Source organism: Daphnia pulex, chromosome 5 (assembly GCF_021134715.1).
Source record: "Daphnia pulex isolate KAP4 chromosome 5, ASM2113471v1".
In the NCBI taxonomy this organism is placed as follows: domain Eukaryota; kingdom Metazoa; phylum Arthropoda; class Branchiopoda; order Diplostraca; family Daphniidae; genus Daphnia; species Daphnia pulex.
This window is the reverse complement of record NC_060021.1, coordinates 7,957,292-7,975,996: the sequence shown is the minus strand read 5'-3', so window position 1 is coordinate 7,975,996 and position 18,705 is coordinate 7,957,292. Positions and strand designations below refer to the sequence as shown.

General features: G+C 40.8%; 1 long non-coding RNA gene across 1 annotated transcript; it reads left to right on the top strand.

The window, feature by feature from the left end:
- Positions 1 to 11,224: 11,224 nt before the first annotated feature.
- On the top strand, positions 11,225 to 16,543 carry LOC124193497. Its single transcript, XR_006874283.1, has 3 exons — positions 11,225 to 11,326; positions 11,528 to 11,688; positions 15,263 to 16,543. It is a non-coding gene; the product is annotated as an uncharacterized LOC124193497 (long non-coding RNA).
- Positions 16,544 to 18,705: the final 2,162 nt, after the last annotated feature.

The window sequence follows — 18,705 nt, the reverse complement described above, 5'->3', positions numbered from 1 at the left end:
GGCGCCCTCTGACGTCCGAAAAAGATCTTTTTCCAACCGAGGAAGTAGGTCAGGCCAAAAACCTATATGGTTATAAGAGTTTCCTCTCTTGTTATTTCACTTTTCTCTCCCCCCCTTCTTAAACGTGAGAGAGATCCCCCTATATACCTTATATATACACACCTCTTTTTATTATTTATAATAGAGGGGGGGGATACATCTATAAGAAAATCCCTTTACACTGTATGTGTAGATGATGTATAGGTGTGCTGGGGTAAAAAAGAAAAAAAGTCTAGGTGTTTGATCTATCGATATAGGAGGGGCCGGATAAAAGGGGGTCCAGGGGGGTTGTTCCGCGATTCTTGTAATAGGGAATCACACTGAAATTCGGTGGTTAAACGTGGGAAAAACTCGGATATTATTATTATCATTATTTTCCTTTTTCCTTCCCCCTCTTGCACAGCCGTTACAGAAAATACGTGGTGGTGCAACCAACACAGCAGATGATGCGCAAAAATCAACAGAACATGTTTTTCTTGAGTACACACATATAGGCAACAGGTTTTTTCGGAGCTGTAGTTATAACCTGTCGAAACTTGAATCTCATTAAGTTTTTTTTTCTTTCTTTTCTTCCCTAGCTCTTGTCTTGTTTTCTTTAGCGGGGGGGTTCTCCGGGCTCTCCCCCTTGTGATAATAATTTCACCCCTAAAAAGAGATTTCCTCTATTTCTCTTTCCCCTCCAGAGTTTTTAAAACTCTGGAGAAAAGAAGAGCTGGAGCGATACAAGACGACAATAGGGAGGTGGTGGCAGGAGGGGGGTGTTTGGGGTTGCCCTGCATATATAGAAGGAAAAAAAATAAAAATAAAAATCAGATGGAACATACTATGAGAAAGTAAAGGTAAAAAAGAAGGACAGGTCAAAGGTGACTCACGGGTCTCGACTTGTTCCACAGCGCCAATGAATCATCAAACACACACACATGCATGCATGTATGTTCCTCCTCTCGATGCAAAAGACCCCACAACTGGTAGAAAACTAGAAACACAGGAGGATCGAAATGAAGAGGATTGCCCCCCTCCATCCCGCCTCAACCTCCTCCCCCTCTCTATCCACCTTGTACCAACCATACAGGTAGGATATGAGTCACTCTATAGTTTGTTTCTCCCCTCTTATTTCTTTTCTTTTTTCGGAGCCCTTGTCCAACTCGTCACTTGTTCTGAAACGCGTATCGTCGATATGACCTAGACGAACCCTCCCTTGTACACATATTCACGTCGTCTATGTATAGCTATAGCTATAGCTAGCTCCATCGCGCTGTGTGTTGTCTGGGGTTGGTTGCAAGTGTATTGTGTCGTTTTCTTCTGGGTGCATCGGATTTTATGGTCGTTGACATTTCGGGGGTGAAACCGTTATAAAAGAAAGGGGAATAAAAGAACAAACGGTCCTCCATGTCGTAGTATATATGGATTCATAAAGCACCTGAGAGATGCAGTCGGGAGGGATAATATAATCCAACGGCTATCTCTATTCTGTCTGCGAGTTTTGTTAGTTTATTATACGAGTTTGTTTCAGATTGAAATCTAATCCCCATCTCGTGATTTTGTATAATTGAACCCTTTCGGTGTCCTTGATTTGAATCTCGGAGAGATGGATATCTCTCATCATCATCATCATCGTCTGTAATCTATTCTCTATTGCGTGGGAATCAACTGAAAAAGTGCGGTACCAGTTCTCCTATGTAGAATTGTAGATTATGGCCGTCTAGTCATCAAGAGCTGTACGATTTCTTTATAGGAGAACTCGAAATAGAATTAAGGCAATGAAATTGATTAGATTGGGGGATGCGAGATGATGGACCAACCCATCTCCCTCGTAATAACCCCCGCCTCCGGCCACTAACGCAATCCATCTGTCTATCAATGTGCTGTACGAAGAGCTTATTATACCTGTTGTGTTCTCTTTTGCTTCGTGGCACTTCACCTATTGAAAACGTTCAGCTAAACTGCAGAAAAGTATCTGCTAAAAAATAATCTTAACGCGTCATTTTTCGCATTAACATTATTTCATTTTAGCGGACAATACAAGTCCCTTATGTAACACCCCGGGCGTGTAAAAATTTAATTATAGAATAGAAATAAAAGGCGGAGAAAATGCAAGAAGTGTTCGCTAGTATCGCCTACGTAGACGATACTGGGATTCCGAAGAATCCCCAATCAAAGTTAGCAATCATCAACATCCGATACAGCCTAGCGCTTCCCGTATGACCAAGGATTACCATGGATTCCATTGATCAACTTGGAGATAATCGCATATAATGCAATACACCTCGGTTACCGGACATTGTATGTATGTTTTGAGCCATGATTCGTATGCAATAGTTCCACAGATACTAGAGCACCCTCGTTCGCTTCCGAAGAAGCCAACGACCATCCATTCCATCGACGAGCTACACTTCTGCATTTTGAGCTCACCAGGAGATTCGAACTCGGATCCCAAGGTGCCCCCCGAGCACCCTGCGACGCCTTATCCGACTCACCTACTGGCCCCCACACAGTTTATGTTACTCGCTACTATTTAACTATTTATTACTCGTACATATATGACTGAATTACGCTAATGTTATTTTTATTTTCGGAAAGGTTATTAATTTTGAATATTGTTCATTATTGTTTAACATTTAAATTTATTTTTAAAGTTTAATAAACCTTATTTTTGAGCACACCGTATGCTGTTCCAGTCCAATCAAATAAGCTGCTGCGATTGCATCAGCATGTGAGCCAATGGTCTACTTCGGTACTTCCTGCTGTGTGGCAGTCAGAAAAACTGACTATGACATTTTAGAAATAAAATCAAATGTTAAAAAAATTGAACAACTTGCGAAAAATAATAAAATTTACGAAATTAAAACCGATTAAAACTAACATTAGTGTAATTCGATTATAAATAACGTTACATCAAATTGTATGGGAGCGAGTTACGAGTGCGAACGTCCATGCCCCACCGAAGTTATATAATAGGGGAGTTGCAACTTCGTAAGGAGGCAAGTAGTGCTAAATCCAACGTGGCGGCGTCCAAATTTGAAGATATCCCTAACGAAAAAACCGCTTTGAACGTCAATTTTTTTCATTTCATTATTTCATAACATCCAATACATTTTCTGATATAACAATATCCTGTGTGTAATAGTGTAATAGCTATATTTATTATTTATTCATCCAATATTTAATCGTAATTAATATTAAATTCCTTATCAATCTGGGGGAAAAGGGGGTCGCGTTTTATCTCAGACAAAGTCATAGAGGCACCGAAACGAGTTAAAAGATGAACTCGAGGGAATAAAAAAAAACAAAAACAAGAAAGTATAGCGTAGTACAGTGATGTGTCTAGTCCATAAACTCCATACCGTTTTAATGATCGAAACTACCGACTATAGTAGTAGCAGCAGTAGCTACACTACGCACAGCCATTTTCTAATGTTTCCAAATGGGTTTGTATACCTATATACTCTTGTACCTTACACACGTACAGCAAGATTTTTTTTTTATTATTTTCAACTGGAGAAAAAGAAAGAAAAAAAAGGAGAATATAAGAAACAGGTCTGGTTTGTGCCTTGGTAGATAAATTGCGTCGGTCATATTATGAGAAGAAGAACGACCCCAAGGGTCACGGCAGCCGGAGGGCGACGCACCGTGAAGCAAATCTTCTTCTTCTTCTTCTTTTTTTTTCCTTTTTCCTATTTTTTCCGAAATTATAATAACAATAATAAGACCAAGAGAGTAGAAGGAGAAAGGCCAAGAAAAGAAAAAAAAAAAAAAGAGGGGAGAACCAAGAAGAAGAAGGAAGAAAAAAAAAGTCCAATCAGCTGACATGAAAGGAGCTAATGTGATACGAACTGCTACTGTTGAGAAGAAGAAGAAGAACATTAGCTACCTGCTGCTGAATCCTCCGTGTCTCTCTCGGTTCTCCTCTTCTTATATAGCAGTTGTTGTTTGGTACCTTTTTATTTATTTCTAAATGATGATCACCCCGCCCCACTTTGGGTCTTAAAAAACACAGAAAAAACTACACAACAAGCACCGACTATAAAATAAGAAAAAGGACGCTCTCGTACGGCCCTCACTGGCGAGATCACAAGGTCAAAAAATCGGAAAAAATATATAGCATAAGAAGACCAACCCAAACTGTATAGATATAGATAGAACTAATAATATTACGCCTCTATCAATCTCCTTTAGTATCTATAGAGAGAAAGATGAAAAGGGGGGAAGATAAAAGAAGTTGGAAGAAATAAAAACTTCACGGTTCCGTGAGGCGATCGAACAAAAAGCCATCAGGAAGTTTTTTTAGGGGCTGCAGCTGCTGCGCTCAAGAAAAGCTTGTATAGAGAGACAGGGTCAGCGCTTTGATTGTTTTCTAATCTTATGTAGCGTTACACAATTTCATTTTTATACGTATACAAAACGGCCTCGATAGTTTTGACTTTAGATTTTCTGATTGAATTAATAATTCGTGTTATTGGGTGTCGAGACTGGCCATTTGATGATGTTGTGATTGTGTTTAGCGTCAGTCGCGTGACCTTGTTTAGTCTGGGCCCATCAGCACTGCTGGGCCTGGACGGACGAGCGAAAATCAACACCTTTATATTCGGCACATCCAGCACACACGTCAAATGTATAGGGACGAAAGGAGGAGGAGGGTATAGGGGGGCGGCAACCGTAGACGCCTACTCTCATACATGCCCTAGATGTCTGTGTAAAGACATACAACACATATATATAGACGTTAGAAAAACAAAATCAACAGCGCAGCAGAGAAACGACAGCAGCAGCCCCAGTTAGACTACATGTGTGCTATGGGGGTCTCTCATCCAGCGGAGCGTGAACCATTATGCGACGCCCAAGAACTTTTGATGGCTTTGGCGAGAGTCACGTGTCGCAAACGGCGTCCAGTACTCAACGGGTTGTGGAGTGTGAGGTACTTTGACGAGCAGTCTGCGTCGCAGCCTGGAAAATAAGCTTAACGAGCACACACATAGCCTAGCACTTATTAACTGTATATGCTAACATCACACCCGACACCTCTTTTCGCCGCATGGCTTCTGTCGCTGACGTGTGATGCGCTCGACAGGAGCAATCTAGACGGATAAATCCAAATCGATAAGTATCTTGTTTTTCTATCCTGCGGGGGGAGCTGCTGCAATAAATACATCCGACTGTTTGAGAAAAAACAAGGAAGAAATAGATCAGCACGAAAGAGCGTGAAATATTCATCCGAAAATGGCTATCGCATCTTTCAAGTGTAAGTATTTATAGCGCTAGAAATATTTATTTGTCCACTTGGCCTGCTGTATAGACAATGGCAGAGAGAGAAATAATTGCGCTGTGCTGGGGCTGTGGCTGTCACCGCTGGTTCCCAATAACTCGCATCACCCAACACCATACATCTCTCGCTCTTTTTCTATCTCTTTCTCTAGCTCTGTGTGTTTCCCTTGTCCCCACCTTATTTGGGCTGCTGGACAAGACAACCGCGTCCAGGAGCGCCGTTTGTCACACGCAGTTTGTCAACTGGCCGATGGAATCCATCAACCATCTGATACGCATCGATTCAGCTGCTGCTGCTGCTGTTGCTCCTGTCCGGAACTCACTACATAGGCGGGACACACTGATGCTGGGGCTGTCCGTCTTGTGTGTGGGAAATTCTTGTATGGGTCCATACAAGAAAAATCAGGTAGAAAATGTCCGGTGAGAAGAAAAAAAGACGCCAGCACTTTCACTAAAGGTCAAAAATATAAATCTATACAATGGTGTGGCGATTTCAACTTCTGTTGGACGTCGCGCATAAAAACTAACATCATATCAAAGAAGATATTGTCCGTGTAGAGCTCTATACCTACACAATACACCTTTTGGAAAATGAATGGACAAGCGCAGTTGTGTATCTGAGCAATAGATCACGGCTATATCATTGATAATTCATCCGGAATGAGCGTCGACGTCGTCTGGCTGGATGTGTTGTGTAGTAACACGGAGGTCGGACGCGTATTATTTAACTGGCCGGGCTCTGCATCGGACACGCATTGTGTGTGTCACCGCCGTGTCGTAGTGGTCGGATGTAATTCCCACAGTATCCCCTCTCTCTCTCTCTCTCTCAGTGGGTTCACTTCAATATATTTTTTTTCTTTTCCTCTTTTCTATGTGCACTTGTGGTGAGAAGGGCCATTCCAACTGTCCGGCATAAATAGCTGTGACGCCATTTCGATCAAACTATGGCGGCACCGTTGTCGTTATATACTAGACTCGTAATAGCGCCCCGCCCACTCGATTACCTATTATATTTCTAAAATCGCTGGACATTTTCCTATCATAAAAATAGATTGCGTATGTTGTTTTTTTCTTTCACGGTTAATTTATCGTTCAGTCGGCCAAAATAGAGAATTCAAGAAAATGGTTTTTACTAAACTAAAATTTCATTTAAGTCCCAGATCGAAAAGTATTTTCAAAGCCGTTCGTAAAATGGTGGTGGACCAGAGTTCTGACGGATTCGTTAGCACAGGCAGTTTGTTTTAGCTAAAACAAGGTGGAAAGTCATCGATAGAATCACCATTGAATCTTCCCCTCCAGACGAAACAAGCCACCGAGAGTTTCGATGCCATCGATACGAACTGCTGGAAAAGAAGGAGACCCTATTCCAATAAACCGTTTTGTTCCATGGCAGCCGAGTATCCTTTTATCCGAGTATCCGACCTATATGGAACCCTTATATTAAATCTCCCAGCGTATAGGCCTGTATGTAAAAACCAGAGCTTGAGGTACGACATAGAGCCGGTTTTTGACCATTTTTGTTGTTGGCTTTTTCCCGTTGCTTCATACGAATAGAACCGACCCCTGATAAAAAAAATTTCGATCATCTTTACCACGTCAAGTGAAGGAAAAAGGAAAAGAGAATTTGACGCGCTCCGGGAAAATATACATTGTGTGATTCATATTCACGTCCCGCCCACTTCATTTTCTTTCTTTCTTTTTTTCCACCGTTTGGTAGAAGAAATGATAATAGACGGCGACGCTTATTATCATTGCCCACTATACACACGAGTAAATATTTCCCTTTTATTCTCCTCTGACCGACGCCGTTCTGCACCGCTCGTTTCATATCGCAATCGGATGTTGTCCATCTGTTAATGCCTCTGTCTATATATGTACACTCGCTTACATTATATGTAGCCACAGTCACAGTTTCTCCACACACAAAAAAAGGAATAACGGAAATCAAGAAAAAAAAGCGCTAGCTATTATATTCCAAATATGTTTTTTAATACACAAAAGAAAAATATCTAAATCGGTTACGCAAGTTTTTTTTCCCCTTTTCATTCTTTATTTTTTTATTTTTTCTACCTTTATTTTTCCCCTCGGTCGTTTCTGATAATAGAAAAAGAACACCACAAAAGGGTGATATTTCCAAGGAAATGTATACACACACCAAGAGGATAGAAACGGTCCCCTCTATTCAATTCGAAAGAAGAAGAAGAAAAAAAAAGGTTTGAATTACGCGCGCGGGTCCCGCCGTTTGCCGCATCAACGGATAGAGCGTGCCGGCCTCACACAGTTACAGACTTCCCCAAAAAAGAAAGAAAGAAAACAAAATATAACGCATATTGAAATCGTACGGTTTATTATGATGATTATGATTACACTGGGTATATGTACGAAGGAGGGGGGGGAGAAGGGTGACAACAGTTTTCGGTGCCAGCAAATAGGAAAAATATAAGCCGCCAAGGTTCTCTTAGTGATATGGTGTCGTAGCCTCTAAAGCCGGTCCTGTTGGCAGGAGCAAGTGAATAGATCCGATTTCGCCTTTGCTTTCACGTGCTGCTGCTGGCTGGCTGCTGGCTGGCTGCTGGCTGGCTGCTGCCTATAGATGACAAACAGAAGAAGGGAACCGAGATATAGGCCTCTTGAACTGCTGCCCACTGATGCGTGATGGGGCCCGCGCTCTTGTGGTGTGTGCCGAGACATTGACTCTTTTTTTTCTTTTTCTTCCGGCAGTACAAGTCTTTTATTCCCTTATGGCTTCCAAGAGAGTCCTGGAGGATCTTATTGTGGCGGTTTCGGTATTAAAGTAATTGCATGAGGGTTTCGTGAAAATTTGGACTTTTATTTTGACTGTGGTAGGGGAGGAGCTCAGTGTAACGTGATGATGCGAACTATAAGATACTAAAATTATCCCGATCCGTTCAGCGGATAACATCGAGCCCTTTCCGTTAGTTTTTTTTTTCCGTTTACAATCCAGCCCTTCCACATCCATCAGTCACTACCCTGACTGGCTAAAACCTTAAACGAGTGGGAACATTTCTTCAATCATTTAATAACATTTCAACAATCATAAATTTTTTAAAAAATGAACTTTGACAATGACGATACGGCGAATTCGACCCCGAACCCTAAATTGAAATTTCTTATACGCATTACTATTGTGACGCCATTATAGAACTTTATATTCATCAACAGTTTAACGTAATATAATTGTTACTTTATTGATTTTTCCATTGATTAATTAGAGGTTAGCATGGTGCATGGCTCATTCCAATTTGAAAATTGGCAACCGCCTCATATATTGCTATGACTTACGGGTGTCAATTTCCTTTGGAACGGCCATGCAATTTCCCTTGGAACGGCCATGCTTCGTTAACTATTTTCAATATCAAAACGTACTTAAATCATTGCCTAACAATAATTGGACTGGTGAAACTTGGAAGATCTTCAGCAGATTTGTTTCATATTAAAGTAATCAAAAGCTTCCAATTTATCTTAAGCGGCTTTACCTGTAGACAATTTGCATAGTTCTAATTGTAAAATTAAGTTTCTATTCTGTAATGAGTTTAATATCGAGTTGGAACACAAAAAGAACAAAGATTTAAGCAACCCAGGAAGTCTTGTATATCTTAAACGTTATGTACCTCATCAAAATAAAATACAACATAAGATGCTGCAGTTTTATTTCAATTACGTAATTAATAAATGCAGTACTAGTAAGTGAGCTTTTTAAATAACGTCACCATCGGTTCGGTATTAAATCTAAGTGCATGTTTGCGACAATCGTGTGCATTTGAACGCTATAAATGTACGAACTTGTTTACCGACTAGACATGGAGACAGAGCTACACAAATTCGACATTATTTTACTTCAAGATCAGTGAAACAGTATCCGCGTTATATAGATATGTTCTCCCACATTTTGTGTAACAAGAACCCTATAAATCTATCGTGATGTTGTTTAACTGGTAATTTGTAGTGATGAATGAAGAGAAATTGATTTATATATGAAAATGTCGTTGGGAATGACTGACTGACAAATCCTATCAGGGTTTCAAAGAAATTCGAACCATTAATTGAAAAGAATTAGAAATATTCGCCGTTACTGCCCCATTTCTAGTTGACTGGCATTGTTCGTTATTGAAAAACTAAATTTCCCGACTAACGGAAATGATATTAAGTTCCAAGTCGGATTCCAAGTTGGTGTGGGCCCGGTGTGTGCCCCACAGGTCTGAAACGGGTGGAGACGTACATGCAGTAATTAGCAGTTTTGACTGATTGGGTCGCAGATTGGTAATAAACGCTTGACGTGTTGTAATCATTTGCGATTGAGAAAATGAACTGTAAGAATAATTATGTGGAAAACCCCATTTCGTATCATGAATTCAGATTTCTTTTACCGAACTGTTCTTATCATGAATCGCAACTTCTCACTCTTACCAGCACGATCGGGTATTGATTTATATTTATATTCTGGTGATATTTACCAGTAGATTAGTCAGTAACTCACCGTTTGGGAGCCAATGAGGAAAATTAAATTTTTTAAAGCGAAATCGCTACGTGAGTAGGCCTGCGATTTAAAAATTAACATTTCTGAGTTCCCCGGTGACTACACATCGATTATATTCAAACTATAAACCAAATTCCAGTGAATAATATCAGAAACAAAGGTAAACATTAAAATTATGCCAAATTTCAATGCAAGCTATAATATGTAATTGATATACCCTCACCTGCGGCTGCAGAGCCGAGTTCATTTTGATAAAGGTTAATATCCCTTACCTATAATTAGTTATTTCAAATGGAAATGCTAGTTGAACTGGAACGAATAAAATTAAGGATAGAAATGGCCGAGTGAATGGTATTTTTTTTAGTAAAAATCAGTAAAAGTCATGCTTCCGATTGATTTGATTGGATATATTGAAATTATATTAATTTTAACAAACGAATTTTGACGAAGACGGTCTGAAGAGTACGTATGTTGATTTCAGAATGCGATTCTCTAAACCAAAAGCAGTTGCAAGACGATTACTTTTACCTCACTTGCCATCGCTTGATCAATCCTTATCAACTTTATATTCTAGCCGATACATAGCCACAATTGAATCCAAGTTAACAATTGTGCGACACGTGCTGTAAACCTAGCAAGTGAACTTTGTTCCGATATTCCACACAGCACCTTGATTTTAGGAATTGATTCAAGAAAGTGTAATTAATGACAGGTGCAAGTACAACCTAATATTTAGTGTCCTAATATTTAGGAGTCTCTATCCTGACTGGTTAAAATATAACTTAATTTTATTATTTGTTTTAGCTGCCTTTTTAGAAAATAAAGCCATTTAATCTCAGCTGCAATTTTCTTCTCTTGATGAAAATCAACGTTCTATTTTGTGAAGTTGAATTGAACATATGCAACCTCTCCTCCTTTTGACTTATTGAGCGGTTTGGATTCAGGGGGCGGGGGAGTCGATTTGAAAAAGTTACTATCGATATCTTAACTCTGACTAATTAGAAGATAGATTAGTGTCGTCTGCTTTCTTTTGTTTCATCTTTCATTGTTACACGGTTTCGAAAAAGAGAGGAGTTTAGTAAGTAATAAGGAAGTGAGTGAAGTTTATTAAGATATAGAAAACGGAACGATAAATTTTATGAAAACATACGTGTCTGTACGAAGTGTAGCACAACTATTACAGTCTCAATAACGTGGTGGTCTTGTAAACTCTGGTGTCGTGGCTCTCCACACTCTCCATTCCATGCTGTTTGGCGGGTAAAATTAAGAATACAGATAGAATGATTGCGGGAGCTTAGATAGAAGACTTAAACCTGCAGTTCCAAATCTGTAAAATGTTAGTTTCTGACTATAGTAGTTATGCTATCATGTAAGCCCCTGTGGATGTATGACAGTTTGTTTACATTAAGTAACCTTCTCCTTTGTGCAGATTTCAGGCCTCAACCAGTCATCACTACAACACGATATGCAAGTTTTGCTTCTGCTGTCATTGATCTACCATCAGCAACATACTCAGTCATCGCTTGGGTAATGATTTGTGTCACTTGTTCTACTGCAACCTGCTTGATATTTGAATAATGCATGACTTGCATAAATATTGACTTGCATTACATGGAAACCTTTAATTCTCCTGTATATTAACTATTAGGGTTCACACACTGTCTCATTTTAAATTTTTTGTTGTTTCTGTCAATATTTTTCGTAACCCATTTTTTACTTTTTATTTAGATAAACAGCATCCAGAAATCCAGCTTGATTGGAAAAACTCAGTCCTTGTGTAAACCCATGTGAGTGTGGGGGTATTCACGAGGGCGCCCTTTTTCCGTCATTTAACTTTTCTGCAGGATGGAGCACGTATGGATGCCTGGCTGTATTTCCCAGGCATAAAGGTAGGAAAATTGATCTCTATTCTTCTTTTTTGACTATTTGGTAGCGTCAATCGTGAAGTAATACGGAGTACGATTATTCCAGAGCTTTGCCGTTGACTGGGAATGTTTCCTTTTTCCATTTTTGTTGAGGCTTGTTTTTCTTTGTATCTCACAACTTTGTCTGTGGGTAAACAATCATCAAATTATTCGAATTTTCAACACTTTGAGGAAAGTGCAGCAAAATTTTACGACCGAGAGGGACCTGCAATGGCAGTCGACACCTCCTCGTTTCATTATTTTTGATTTCTTTTTTGTTTTTCTCTTGTTGCTGGTAACGTCTTTCTAATTGAAAAAGCCAAGTCATTCGAGTGGACATGGCACGGGTTCTGTCTTGGGCAGGCAGCCGAATCCCGTGACAATGATGTTCTATTTATTTATCGAAAAGAGTCATAACTCATTGTCAAGTGGCCTAGTGGTTTAAACCATCAGGCCTCCATCTATATAAAGACTGCCAAGAGAGAAAGAAGCAGCAATCCCACACAGACATCCCGTTGAACGTATAATCTTAAAGACACCGAGAAAGGGAAAAGAGGCCTATCAATAATCCACCGTAAATATAGTCGAGCGATGATATATCTCGGCGAGATCTCTATATAGCTAGGCAGAATATACATCAGAGAGAGAAAGAGAGTCTAGCCAGAATAGATGGTAGCAGAGCTCTAGATATGTTCCAGCAGGGTTCTGGGGCATGCACAGCACACACCAAAGTCCTTTTTTTCTTTTTCTTTCTTCCAACTAGGAGACAGTACAGAGAGAAGAAGTGAGGGGTGCGACCAGATGACCTCTGACCCTGTATATAGGAGTCTTTAAAAGCTATCCATCTTGCTCGGGTGTCATGGAGAGAGAAGATGGCAGCAGCATCGCTGAACTCTCTCTCTCTCTCTCTCAAATCAAAATGTGCGTCGAGGAAAAATATAATAAAGAAATAAGGAACCACAAGTGCGCTCGGCTGCTGCTGAAATTTCAGTGGCACACTGTACACCAAACTTGCGCTGCCATACTCTTCCACTCTCTCTCTCTCCCCTCTCTCTATCCCACTTTTCCTGGACACAAGGCAGACAAATAAGAAACAGGATCCTTTTATTTTCTCATTGCCTTCAACAACCCCCAGAAAAAAAAGCCCTCGCTCTTGTATGTGTTGCCCTGTCTCATTTCTTTTTTTAAACAACAAAAATAAGAAATGACGAAATGTGTATAATATCGCCGATCAAAGTTAAAAATGTTTAATAGAGCATCAGCGTGTCGAATGCCGGCCATCGCGGAAAAAGGTCCTGAGGGATATGTACGTATATCGATCGATCAACATCAGTAGATCTTTTTGACGTGATTCTGACGGACACTAAAGAGGTAGGAAGAATGAAGTGTAACTATATTGGGAGAAAAGAGGGAGGCCGCAAATGGATAAGGAGAGGTCAAGCGCACCTGTTTTTCAGTGGTCAATAGCCCAATAATATATTTAAGCTCATCTTCTCAAATGTATAAGGAGAAGGGGGGGGGGGTCAACCCTATAGAGAGAGAGAGCAATTGGTTCACTTGACTGCCATCGGCGGAGGGGTCCCTTTTTATTTCGAAAAAACCGTTTCTCTCTCTCTCCATCCACACGAAAAGAAGGGATCACTCAGCACACTCTTTCGGAGAGGGCGACACAATAGAAAAAAGGATTTCTAGACCCAGCCCGAGACCACTGCTGTAAACATGTGTTATCGTATTGAATTGGTGTTGTTGTGGACAGGCCGAGAGAGTGACCCCCTCATCGGTTCTCTGGTCCTCGGAGACTATCTAGACTTATTATAGCTACCAAAGTAGCTATACAACGCCATCTCTCGCTACATTTCATCCGCCAAAACAAAGTTCCTTATTTCTTTTTGAACCGATCCGGACGGCTCCTCTGTGTAATGAACAACAAGTTGGGCGATCGGAATGCGAAAGTATTAGACTAGTGGGGGCACGGACACGGCTGATTAACTCGAAAAAAAGTATTAAGGTTTATTCTCGCCGATCGCTGGTTGAGCAAATAACAAACAAGTTTGGGGCTGCTGCTGCTGTGCACACATGGCTGCAATCGATGATGTTAGACTGCAGTCTGTGTAACAGTTGAAGGGAAGAAGAAAAAAGAGCTGGCGACTCAATCGTGCGGTAACAAGGAGAAGAGGCTCATTCAAGTTGCGCCGCATCTCTCACGTCCACTGATTGGGAACTCAGCGTGCGTTTGACAGTTGAAAGGCACAGCAGCACCTCCTCTTTTTTTCTTTTACTGTACATGTAGTCAAGAATCCAAACCAAGTTGGGGAAAAAGGCTAATACGTGATCTGAGGATTTTTTTTCAGAGAGCGCTGTGTCAACAATCAGTGCGCATATATCGCTCGCGGGGTTATATATTTTCCAGCTCTTTATTTTCTCTGCATGTTGTTGTGATGTCTGCCCTTTTTTTTCTCTCTCTCTCGTTCCATGAGCTTCTTTTCTGGGGGAGAGAAAACATCAATAGGGCGCTATATAGACATCTCGGTCTCTCTGCTGGACTGGCCTGTCGTAGTGTCTAAGCTGGCCGAGCATTACCTATTATACACGGAGAGAGAGAGTAGTAGTCTAGGTTACACATACATGGAAATTTTGATATTATTTGGGCTTCACACTCGGCCGAACCTTTTCATCATTATTAGGATCATCATCATGCCCAACGAAGCAGACGTAACTGAATAGCTCTACACCACTCTATAGTCCGCCAGATTCTCTTTCTTTTCTTTTCTTATTCTATTTGGGATGTCACGGCTACAAGTCTATCTAGGGCCGGCCCAGCGATCAACAACAAACTTCTGGCGTAAACGTAATCCATTCCAATTGCGGGTCCTATTCAATCGGTTAGAGCGTGAAGGGAAATGAGAAGCGATGCCCATAGGTGAATGCGTGTGTGTAACACCGAGTGTTTATTATAGACTTGTAGGAGCGAGCTGTAAGTATAGATTTTTGGGGAGATGAGCGTTAACCGAGATGATGGATGACGGCAGGTGTGATGGCTATCTCCTAAGAGAGACCAGCAACCAAAAATGAGAAGAAGAGAAATTACCTCACCAATTGAACGGCTGGGGGCTCCTCGGGGCTCAACACTTAACGCAATCGTTTCGTCCACTTCATCGACTCGGATAGAAAATGTCTAAATCCACAAACATTTTTGAAACTTGTTTTTTTTTTCTTTCGAGCTTTTTGACTGGGTTGTAAATTAATTTTACGTCGCCGTGTGAGAGTTCTTATCGAACTGCGACTGGTAATCCCGTCTTATATGTAGGGTGACGCCTGCGGGTTTTCATATTGACACGTCAGGAATCGGTTACGTTTTATATAACCGGGGGGATATATATACGTATGTATGTATACAATATTGTCGAATCAAGCTGTTATTTGAATTAGCCAGACGAAACTAAGTGGACAGCCGTCGCCGGTTTGCGGCTCTCTTTTGGTGGTGGCCGACGGCCACATGTATAGTTGAGAGGAGAGCCGAGGAGATGCGATTAATGGACCTTTTATGTGTCGCATTTAGGGGACGTCAAGTGCAGCTGATGGGAAATTGGACGGACAAAAGTTCCCGTCCGAAAAACGAGCGTCGCCCGCCGACACAAACGCCGCCAATCTCCCCCCTTTTTTTCTTTCCAGCTCTCCAGCACCGCTGGACGGGCCAAAGAACTTAATCCTCCTACGCACCAAAAGCGCCCAGCATCGCGCACATATATATATACAACCACTTCTTGGGTCCCATCCAATCACCTTTATCGCTCCTAAGCGATCGATCTGTATGTGTTCCTCCTATATACTCTTACGGTTCACCAACACAAGAGCAGCTCTTATTGCGGCACTGTAACTTTATTTTTTCCCTTTTTTTTCCATTGTCAAACAGAAAAAGGGGGGAATCAAACGGTATGTACATATAGTAGGCTGCTACCGCTGGCATTGAGGGCAAACACAAAATAATATTATATAGCTTTTTTTTTCTTTCTATCTGGAAGTGCGTTGCGCATGAATATAAAATGAAGTCCGGTCTCGAGTCCGATGGGAATAAACCGCCCGTGACTATAAGTCCGATATTATTATTTTTTTTCTTTCCTATTTTCAATATATAGGCCAATGAAAAAAAGGGAAAAAAAACCTGACCCCTTCGTTTGATAAGAGTTCCACACGTCGTCCGCACAGCTTTTCACGCCCCATTATTTTAAGGGAGGATGGGGTGGGGAGGGGGGACTCCCGAATTGACCATTTTCTATTGTCAACTGCAATCATCGATCTATGCGCTTGTGTGTAGACCCTCATCTTCTATTTATATATCTACATCGTTTTTTCTCTTTCAGAAAGGGTAAAGTGAAACGATGGGTTTTCTCGATTCGATTCATATGCTGGCCCTTTATTACGTATTCAGAAGGGACAGCTATGTAAATAGATTGCGTTTATAGATCAGCCCTTTTTTTTCTTCGTTGACGATATTTTTTTTTGTAGGGGCTCCCCCTTCTTTCCTTATGCGATATAATATAGCGATCCTTTTTTTTTTAGATATTCTTATCTACTCTTTATTCAATGTTTTTATATCCAGAACTTTGCATATTCACTGGACAGTGGTTAATGTTTGGTCGTTTCCGCTTCTCTTCGTCTCTTATTTCCCTTTTTTTCTTCCCGACTAGCTGTGCAATATATACACATCTCGAGCTGCTGTGTATTGACGCGGAGCGATGGATCTCCAAGGATTTCCAAACCGACTTTTCTTTTTGTAATCCTGACGTTGTGTCCTGATGAAAATTCAACAAAGATTTATACAAGCTAATCTATTACTGTTTGTCCGATAGTGGAAAAAAGTTTGTTGAGACTGTCTTCACTCTCCACACACAAAGTCTTCTTCTATTAGAGTACAGTATATAGTACGTGTGTTCGGGAACTTTAGAGAAAAAGTCAGACAAAGTGTGTAGTGCAACAATAACTTTTGGTTTTATATAGAAAAGAAAAACCTTTTTTTCTTTTCTTTTTTTCCTTTTTCTTTTTCGGTCGTCAATGTTTGGGGCTGTGAAAAGGTTTCCGGAAAGATTTGTTGACACAAATTTGAACACATCGTATAGACGTGTCGATTTGGTATATCACTCTCCGGGCTATATACAGGTGACATCCATTAAGCCATCCAGAAAGCCATCAAGTGCTTGGCGCTAAAAACTGTTTTTGAATAGGTCGTGGACCGTCCCCCCTTCCCAAAAACAAGTTTGTTGTACAGGAGCGACCGCAGGGTGCTTTTTTGGCTCTCGTCACTAATACAAAACTCGGCTGTGTGATCCGGCAGCATCACATCTAGGCCTAGATCGTTTTTGCCTTGAAAAGGCGTTAGAGGGTGAAATAGTATCCGCTTCAAAAAGAGGTAAAAAAGGGAGAGATAAGGAGAAATGAAATTTCAATTGTCAAGTGCGTAGATGGAAGCAAAGTGGAGCTTTATTATTATAAGGGAGATAGACAGGTCCAAAAGCGACACACAACGACTGTGGAGAGAAGAAAATAAAAAATCCGTCAATCACAACGAAAAACCTTCCTGGGGACGGAATGATAAAAGGAACCAATAAACACACACACACACACACACAGCAATGCCCGGGTAGATAGACGATAGATCGGAGAGAGAGAGAGGCGAAATAATATTGTGAAAGGATTGTTGACTGGCCGCGTATAGAAGAAGGAAGGAAAAGAAAAAAAAAAAGATTTGGTGCCGTTTCGCTTTTGTGCGCCCACACGAAATCCGAAGCTTATAGAGAGAAGGCGATGGTAGTAACATAACGAGCGAAATGCTGTGCGCGTATATGTGTGTGTGTGTGTGTGTACACGCTGTGCCACTCGGCTTTCAATCGCCCAGCAAAACACAAAATCGCTGGCCCCTTCCATTTTTCAATAGAAAAATTTTTCTTTTTTTCTTTTTTTTCGTTTTCCCCCCTCACTTTTGTGTCCGTGTAACACAACAAAAAAATATGGGAAATAATCAAAAGAATTCTTTTTAGACGGGCTTATACACCACCGCGCACCACACATCTATGGGGCTTGTTAAACTGTGTTGAATTCTCCGATGAGTAAATGTCAATCACACACACTCGCCTTGAGTTATTTTGTTAAGGGATATATGTGGAATCTAGTAGTATATAGTGTCCCTCCAAGTATGTGCTAGACTTTGGGCAGCCTATTATCTAGTATGGGCGATACAACAACTTGTCAATTTTGATATCGTTAGAAGAGAGGTTCATCTTTCGCCAGACGTATAATAAACCTAGTCATCCATAAATAATCTCTGTTAAACTACACAATGGCTCTGTCTCCGCGCACTAATACCAGCCAATAATCTGGAAATTATATTTTTTTATTTTTTCAAACTTTCCTCCGCGAAAATAAAAATTGGGTCCGATTTTCTTAAATAGATAACTCAACTAAACTCTATTCGGTAAAATGACTATGGCGCCAATCCAATTTCAAATGGTAAAAAAAAATCGCTCGAGTACATATAAGTCATAAATCAATGTTGGTATACATTTGTATTATCATATTATAGGGTTTTTCGCTCTTGCGCTTTGACCTACATAAATCAATCGTGTGAATCGGGCGTTTTGCAAATCAAATGCATTTGCGGGAGTCTCAATGTCACTGGATCTAGGTCAGGTCAGGTCGTTAATATATTTTTCCCCTTTAGAATTAATTACCGTACACGATCGGCCTCCAGTAGACACAAAGTTAACGATTTCTTGACGATGGGATCTGACCGACGATGTTTTTCCATTACGTGGCGCGTGGACACGGCGCTGACCAGATCCATCAAGAGAATCATCATCATCATCATGATGCGGATTCTCTTCCATTGTATGGCGCTGTAGAAGCTGCTGGACAATGTAAGATACACACCATTGTGGGCAAATCAAATCACTATGTGTACAAGAGTATCTCCCGTCGAGTCCTTTGCGCGCTCGTTTTCCCCTCGTC